The following is an 8,361-nucleotide window of genomic DNA, read 5'->3' on the forward strand; positions in this document are numbered from 1 at the left end:
TTCCTGCCGATACTACTTTTTGCCAGCTAGCTTTGGTCTGTTCTTGTAAGCTTTAGGTTCACTTCTCATTCCAATCCTGTTCTAAGCTTAGGTGCTACAAGAAAATAGTTTGCCCATAGTAAAAAAAAAAAAAAGGGACAGATCTGTCACAACTAAAAGTTTGCATTGATGCAGCTGTACAATTCTGAATTTTTAGTGTGTAAAAATTGTAATAATCAATAGAATTCTGCTGGCAGTAGCTTTTTTTTAAGCCATTAGCCATCCAATCCATGCTGTATCTAACAGTACTGAGTCTGCGTTCCTTTACTGCAGTGTGCACACCTCTGTTACGGACAAGCCTGTACGCCTGCTAAGGCTGTGTCTTCTGTTAAATATTCTAGATGCAAAATATGTGAGTACCAAAGCTATGGCGCCTTTATTGTACTGTTTTCTCATAGGCACTTCGCTCTTACTACATACAATAAGAAAAAGGGAAGGGTCTTAGATAAGCAAAGCTACTGCCATGAGTTTGTCTGAGCGGAGAAGGAAACTTGAAAGGCTCTGATGACCTCGTGCACTTCTTGAGCATCAGATACAGATGTGAAATGTACAGGTTGCAGTCATGTATGTTTCAGGCACAAAAGCAGGTATCGTTGACACCAAGTATTGTGACGATGCGATTTTGAAACCCTTTACCTGCTACAGTGGGGGGTATCCCACTCGTGCTCCGGCTGATCTCAGAGACAGTAAATCAGTAAGATAGTGCAGCGTGGTTTTGCTGAGTGACCTGTTTGTTTTGCATGCTTTGAAGTCCCTGTTTGGTGCTGCCATTGTTTTGCTTTTTAATGAAAGCTCCAACTCGTGCATCACATGATACCAGCAGGAGCTGAAGCTCTGGATGTGCAGGTCTGCCTTGATCGTGAAGTTAATGTCTCTGCACGATCTCCCAGCAGTTGTATTGCCTTCTGTGAAGTTGTGCCAGCTTCACAAGGGTAGTAGAGATAATCAGGTTGTGATCTTAGTTGCTTAGTACTTCATAATTTGGGGGGCAGGGGGCATGATGGGAGAAAAGCATAGGAATGTATTGTACGTGCTGTCCTGTGGAATTCCGTGGGTATGGGTATGCTGCTTGGGGGTGCGTGGTAGGGGTTTTGTTCTCCAGTTGCTTTAAGCCAAACCAAGAGAGAAGAAAATCCTAGGACTCCAGTGAATGGTGTCATCTCTTCACAAAGACATTGTGATTAGTAGCACACTGACGGAGATTGAGTCATAGCTGCACATATACTGGTGTGAAGGAGATGGATTTGCTGACCACAGCCAAGGAAAGGGTATTTCTGGAGAAGGGGAGTGACTTCCAGTATGAGTTTTCCAAGCCCTGTTTCAGTCACAATCTGCTGTCCTCATTGGAGAATAGCAAAACACCCTGGCATGTGCAGATACCCGTGTTTCATGTGACTCCTAGTCAGCTGGGAGGGGCACATAATTTAACTTGGTTCAGGATATCTTTTGCTGTCAGAACTTTAGGCAAGGACGTGAAAGCACCTGTTCAGCAGAAGCTGCCGTGACTTCGGGATTTATTTTCCACCTCTCCTGGTTTTCAATAGTGCTCCTGCAGAATTGGTCTTGTACAGATGTTTTCATTGATGGTGTGCGTTGTTTCAGTAGCCTGACCCCTAAAAAAAGTTAGAGGATGTTTCATGTCTGTACTTCAGAGGTGAAATTCTATCCTTTTATCTATATCCTATGGTGTTCTGGCTAAGCTTTTGCTCAGTAGCTCAGATAATAGACTGATTTTGGTGCAGAACCTCTATTTCTAAAATGTCTTTTATGCCCTAGAGAGAGACTGACAGATTTTTCTGTGTCTGCCAGTGTCAGGATTCTCAAGTTGTGTTGTTTGAGAGTGCAGATCCACTGGTCTTCAGCCACTCCTGGGCACGCCTGTCACTGCTTGGAATTTGTGCTTGTGACAACTGCCACAAGCACTTAAAGGGGAAAGGAAATGGGGGGGGGGGGGGGAAGTTGGTGTACTACCATCGTGGTTTCCATGAGGATTAGCAATTGTGAGCAAACAGGAGAGCTGAGAACTATAGATGCGCCACTGATCACTTAAAAAATTGCTGTTCCAGGGAGAATGAGAGCTCAACTGCTATTGGAGTGTTTGATCAACATTAATAGACTGAAAAACACTTCTGTTTTGCATCCACAAGGAGTATCTTACACAGACTACCCTAATTTAGGCTCCACTTTAGCTTTTCCAGTGCAGCAAAACGTGGTAGAAGCTCACGTATAGCTGTGGCTATGCTGTATTGTTCAAAGCTATGTGCAAGGAGGTTTCTAACCTCTTGTCTGTGCAGCAGTAGGTATGTATTGCATACACTACGCTTCGGCGCACGGTAGTGTTATTCCACAACTCTGATTTCAGAAACTTGGTTAAGAACAGGAATCAATTCCCAGTAGGAGTAAACGGAGCAAGAAAACTTGCTGCTTTTCCTTTAAAAGTTTTAGAAAGTCATTGCATGATGCAGTGCTGGCACAGCAGGAAACAAGCCTCTCCTACGCCCCTGCTCCTAACGTAGAGCTGCTGTGAGTCAGGGCCAGATTTCTTTAATCAGGGCCCAACGAGGATTTATATTTGTGTCCTATTGAGATGATAACATGAGAAGCAGGAATGTTTCTCTGATGACTGGCATGATGTAGGCAACTCTTGGTTTTCTAGGAGAGGAAGGGGGTCATCCCAAGGAAACATGAAGGTGAGGAATATCAAACAAAACCGAACCAGGCCATAGGGGAACGTAGTTTGTGTGCTGACCTTTAAAAAGGTTTGTGAGTGGTTTCTGTAGAGCCAGCTTTGTGCAGCTCAGAAATGTGAAGCCTCACGTGAGGGGCGTTTGCTCTGTCCTCTGCGCTCTTGGCACAGCTGCAGCTGGAGTGTGGAGGAGAGACCCAGCCAGTTAATCCACATCTTGGGTAATCTCCGTAGTAATGCCTATCAGTTAGCTCCACCCTGCCACAAATTAAGGTATTTTATAAAGCTTATAAAATTTTCATGTGTTGCTACACCAGGGGGTGCTGTCTCACAACTGATAAGAAATTTTGATAGCGTTTTTTAAAAAGTGTTGAGAGGAGGAGAGTGAAGGACGCGCTGCAGGTTTCCCCATGAAAGCAATACCGACTAATTTTGGCCCACTCCTGGGGTCACTTTCAGTTGCTTTTTGTGTATTTTCAGGTTGCCTAGCTGTGTATAACCGGAGCACAGTGGTGCTGACAGCTCAGATTACTAATATAGTACATGTGCTTGAACACTGCGTTTTCTCTAGAGATTTTACTTTTCTAAAGCATAAGGAGAGAGATTTGGCTGTATACAGCTGGCCCAGGGAGATCTCCTCTTTGAAAGACATGATAATGAGTTCATTAAGAGGGGGATAGAGGTGAAATACAGGATATTCTAACTGTGGCTTTGCCTGTACATTTGTAATACTAATCTAGGCAATTTTTTGTTAGAGCAAAGTCATAAATATCCTAGATTTTTCTCCTGATTTTTTTTTTTCTGGATTCTGTAGCTTGTAACTTTAACCTTTTCCAAACTCTGTGTGTCATTTTTTGATTGCATCAGTGCAGTGTATTTCATCAGAATGATCCACAATTGCAAAGAATAGAATGGAGTTGCTAGCAAAAATGTGATTTCTTTTGTTTTGAAACATCAGCATAACTCTTACAGCTATAGACTGCAGACATTTTATAATTGACTTCTATGAATTTGGATGTTTATATCCAGTCATTTTACATAGGTATAAAATCTGCAGTCTCTGGCTTGCACGTCTCTATGTTGCTCTTTCTTTCAGTGGAATTTCCTTTAGGGGAAGCAGAACAAACTAAGCCTGTTGTTATCCTGGCCCCACACGAGAGCAGAGTTAGTGGGTCTCACTATTCCTACATCTTATGGTGTTTGTCAGGTTTGACGTTTCGTGTTTTCACTGTAATATCTGATCAAAGGTCTAGTCTTTTACAACAGGTGGTCACACTAGCATCTTTTCATTAAAAATGTGGTCTTCTCTTTTTCTAAGGTCTGACAATAGCATGAAGAGGTGTAAGAATGTTATCATGCTTCTAATTTTAATTACTTCCAAAGTTTGGGAATGATATCTAACTTCTGTATTTAGAAAGGTTAGGAAAGCATTTTCTTTTAAAGAAATGATCGTTGGAATTCAAAATGCAACAATGAATTTTTAATCTGATCTTTTAGAATAACTACTGTCACTCATATTCAGACACAGGAATAAAGAATTATTTCCACTGAGTTGTCCTTAAGCTGTACATTATATGGGAATACACAAATATTAACATGTAGAAACTTCACTCTAGATGAGATTTGCTGTGACCTTTACTTTTTTCCTTCCTTGATTTTATTTATGTTGGTGAGAACTGTGGATCTTATGTACTGTCCAAAACTAACATGACATGTTGTATAGGAATCCCTGCTTTTAATTGTTTTCCAAATGAAATTCTGTCATGTTTTCTGATATCCTTTGAATTTGGTGGTGCTAGTAAGCCAGTTTCCTCTGTGAGCTCTGCCTCCTGAAACACGTGGAAGGGTTGTTCATATGCAGAAGCATATGCTACTTAGCAGTAAATTCTTCTGTGAGGCCAGGAATAGTGAATGAACGCTGCAGGCACACATAAGGCCCTTCGGACTCTGGAGGGGTGGCATTGTCACTTCAGAGCTGTCTCAGCTTGTTGCAAGGTACTCTTTTTACCCTGTAAATCGGAAGAATGTGGGACCTGTGGGCGCAATGAAAACCCCCTCGGTTCATCTATTTTAGTAGTGTAGTGCATGGTTTTAGGTGTGAATCTGCTTTGCATCTGTAGCTGTAGTCTTGTGGTATGCACTTGAACTTAAAGCAGCCTTCCTTCTGGTGGGACCCAAGCGGAGGCTGCGAACCAGAGCACTATCTCGGTGCCTCACGTGCAGCGGGGCTGCAAGGACCTCCAGCAGTTAGGTCTGTGTGCATATGTGTGTGCACCTGGGACCAGGAGCTGGTGCCAGCTTCATTCCCGGTTAAGGTTGAGCCTGGGCAGAACAGCAACAGGTCAGACCAAATCGAAGGTGGTCTCCAAGTTGGGTGCCCGAGGTTCACTTCAACCATTACCTTACCTGTGCCATTCCTCCCTCATTCAGTGGCTGCTGGCAGAGCAGTACCTGCCTGCTCTAGGCACTATCCCATGCTCAGATCTTTCAGGCTCTTCCTGTGCCTGTCAGGAGGAGGCCACTCTATGTGATGAGACGTCTTGTCACAAAGACCAAACGTACAGTTCTCTGTACCAGATGGGAGTTATGGTCCAGGCTTCAACCTATTGGATCTTGAGCAACCTATTGGGTCTTGAGCAACCTATCTGCTTGTTTACGATACTCTTAACATCTGAAAACTGCAACTTGAAACGTCCACTTAATTGTGTGTTGTACACAGATCTGATACCAGCCTGGAAGGCAAGGGTTCCTGTGTGTTTGGTTAGTACAGCTGATGTTGTCACCATGTAGTAAGTGATGGTGTTCACTGGCTCCGTACGATTGGATCCATATTGACATATATTATTTCCCAAAGGAGAAAGAGTGAATTCTTATTCTGCGGTAGCTATGGTTCTTTCAAATGTTGTCATCCTCAAGGATCCCGTAGCTCACCCTTTATCCATACTTGAGCTAGGTGGAGAAGAAGAAAAGGCCGCTTGAGTCTGTAAGTGGTGGCACATGCGGCAAAGCACGTATCACTGGCTGGTTGAGACTGTCTGCGAGGTCCTACAAGCGTGCCCAGGGGGAGTCCCACCGACTGCACCCACACCTAAACCCCCTGTTTCTGTAAGTCCAGTCTTCCCCAGTTTACTAGGTTGCAGTCGGACAGGTGCTGACCTGCTCAGGTAGCACCTACCTGCCAGTAAAGACCCCGCTGTAGGAGTGTTCTGCTTTTCTGGTTTGTCCAGCGTCGGCTTGGTAGAGGTTGTCTCAGAAGAGCGATTTCACCCGAAGTATGGTAGCTGGATCCCCGTGCCACATTGTACTGTCCCATGATACAAGTGGCTATATCTCTCCTAACTTTCTGGCATACAGACACCAACAAGGTGATTGACAAAACTGAAATTTCATTTCTTACAGTTTACCTGTATAATACAATTTATTCCGTTATGGAAAACAGATTCACCTTTTACTCAGATTAGCCGGAATGGTCTTGGATTTCTATAGGAGATTTTTTTTTTAATGCCTTAGCAAACTTTCTTTTATAAAGGTGCAAGAAAATAAGCTATTAAAACCTTAAAGTGTTTGACCTGTCAATACTTCAGTGCTTGTATTTTAAAGCATGTAATGCTATGATAATGCATCTTTAACAAGAGGTATGATTATTCCAGGGTTTGTATGCCTACTCTGTAAGTAAGAACAGGTGTTTTTTTCCTACGTCTGTTCTCACTTCCACTTAAGGTGCCCAAGTTCGGCAGTGATACTATATCCAGCCTTAATAAATGTGAATGTTGCCATAGAAACACTGTCACTTTGAGAGAGGTATGGAATGCCAAAGAAACCGGTTCTCGCAGCATGCAGATGCTCAAAGCAGATGAAGACATTTATCAGTCAATCAGTTAAACTTATTATTTATGGAAAATACAGATCATGTGAGACTATGGAATGCTTTTGTTAATTAAGTGAAAAAACAGGAATTGTGTATGTTCCAGCTAATTCCTCCTATATTACTCTAAAGCATGATGATACAAGCCCTAACAAATACACGCTTATATTTCTGGAAGCATAAAGTAGTCCCTCACGTCCCAAGTAACTTACATTAAAGCATATAAATAATGAAGCAGCAAATCTTGTTTAGCCTTCACTTTTTTGTTACCAATGCATTTTGGAACACATTGATACCAGTTTTTTTGGAAATCATTGGGGTTTGTAATGGGGGAACCATGTTTTCTAAATTTTGTAATGGATTTTTATAGCAGTGCTAAGTGGATGGTACATGGAATTAAGTCTCGAGAATGAAACAGATTTCCACAGTTTTTCTCTTATGCCCAGGAAATCACCTTCGGGCCTCAGTTTCATAGCTGTGAAGTGGGGATATGCTGCCACCTTTGTGAAGTGTTCCGAGATCTGTTGGTGAAAAGTTCTGTACAAGAGCTCAGTTGCTGTTCTGCTTCTGAAAACCTAGTCACTGCTCCCTGCTGTCTTCCTAGTCAATAAAGGGGCAGGTGACTGAGCTGGGTCAGGTTTCAGGGAAAGCTCTGAGTGAGTGCAACAAGGCAGAACTGGGAACTGGACGGCCGTGCACATGTTGCAAAGGAGGGCTGGTGAGCAGCTAGCTGTCAGAAGAAGAGACTGCCAGCTCTGTCCTATGAGTTACACTTTGCCATAGTTTAGTGTGAAGATAGTAAGCTCTTAGCAAAGCAAGACTAGTTTTTGACATGCGCAAAAGTTAATACACAGTTGGGTACCTGAAGTGGTATTTAGCAGCAGCACGACCGATCTGCAAGAGGGACAGTCTAGTGTGTTACAGATGACCTTCCCAATCAGCAAAGGAAGGGAATGGATAAATAATTGAAAGCAGGGGTTGGCAGGCTTGTCCTGCGGCTCGCATACAGCCTCTAGTGAAAAGAATTGTGCAACACCACCTTTGTTACAGTGAAAGCGTATTTTCTAGCTTTGTTTTCCAGTATGTCTTGCAAATGCAATAGTCCTGCTGCTGTCTCCTAGGCAGTAGGTTTGGAAGGTCCTTTTCTAGTAAGACTGTTCATGTTAAATCATGTGCACATCCCTGATGCCGAAGGCCAAATGCCCTTCTAGAGGGCAAGTGCCCTATCTCCATCAAGTGCCTACCTCCATCCCTTTCAGGGACTTGAGACCTTCCTCACCCAGGGGCCCAGGCATGCGAGGGGAGGGGAGGCCAGTCCCTGTGCCCCAGGGACAGCAGAAGGGCAAAGGGGAGCAGTCCTCACACTGGTTGATGCCAGGAGATGGAATGGTATGGGCCCAGCCCAGGCCTTCGAGATGATGAGGGGCCGGGGCACACGGCTCAGAGCGCAGCTGAGGGAACTGCCTCTGGTCATGAGGATGGTGACACACTGGAGCGGGTTGCCCAGAGAAGGTGTGGATGCCCCATCCCTGGAAGTGTTCAAAGTCAGGCTGGCTGGGGATTTGAGCAACCTGGTCAAGTGAAGGATACCTGTCAGCCTCACCTCTGTGCCTGGGCAGATCATGGAACAGATCCTCCTAGAAGCTATGGCACATGGAGGACAGGGAGGTGATTTGAGACAGCCAGCATAGCTTCACCAAGTCTTGCCTGACCAACCTGGTCGCCTTCTACAGTGGAGTGACTACAGGAATGGACAAGGGAAGAGCTATGA

The sequence above is a fragment of the Leptosomus discolor genome, chromosome 12, assembly GCF_034619465.1.
Source record: "Leptosomus discolor isolate bLepDis1 chromosome 12, bLepDis1.hap2, whole genome shotgun sequence".
NCBI lineage: Eukaryota > Metazoa > Chordata > Aves > Leptosomiformes > Leptosomidae > Leptosomus > Leptosomus discolor.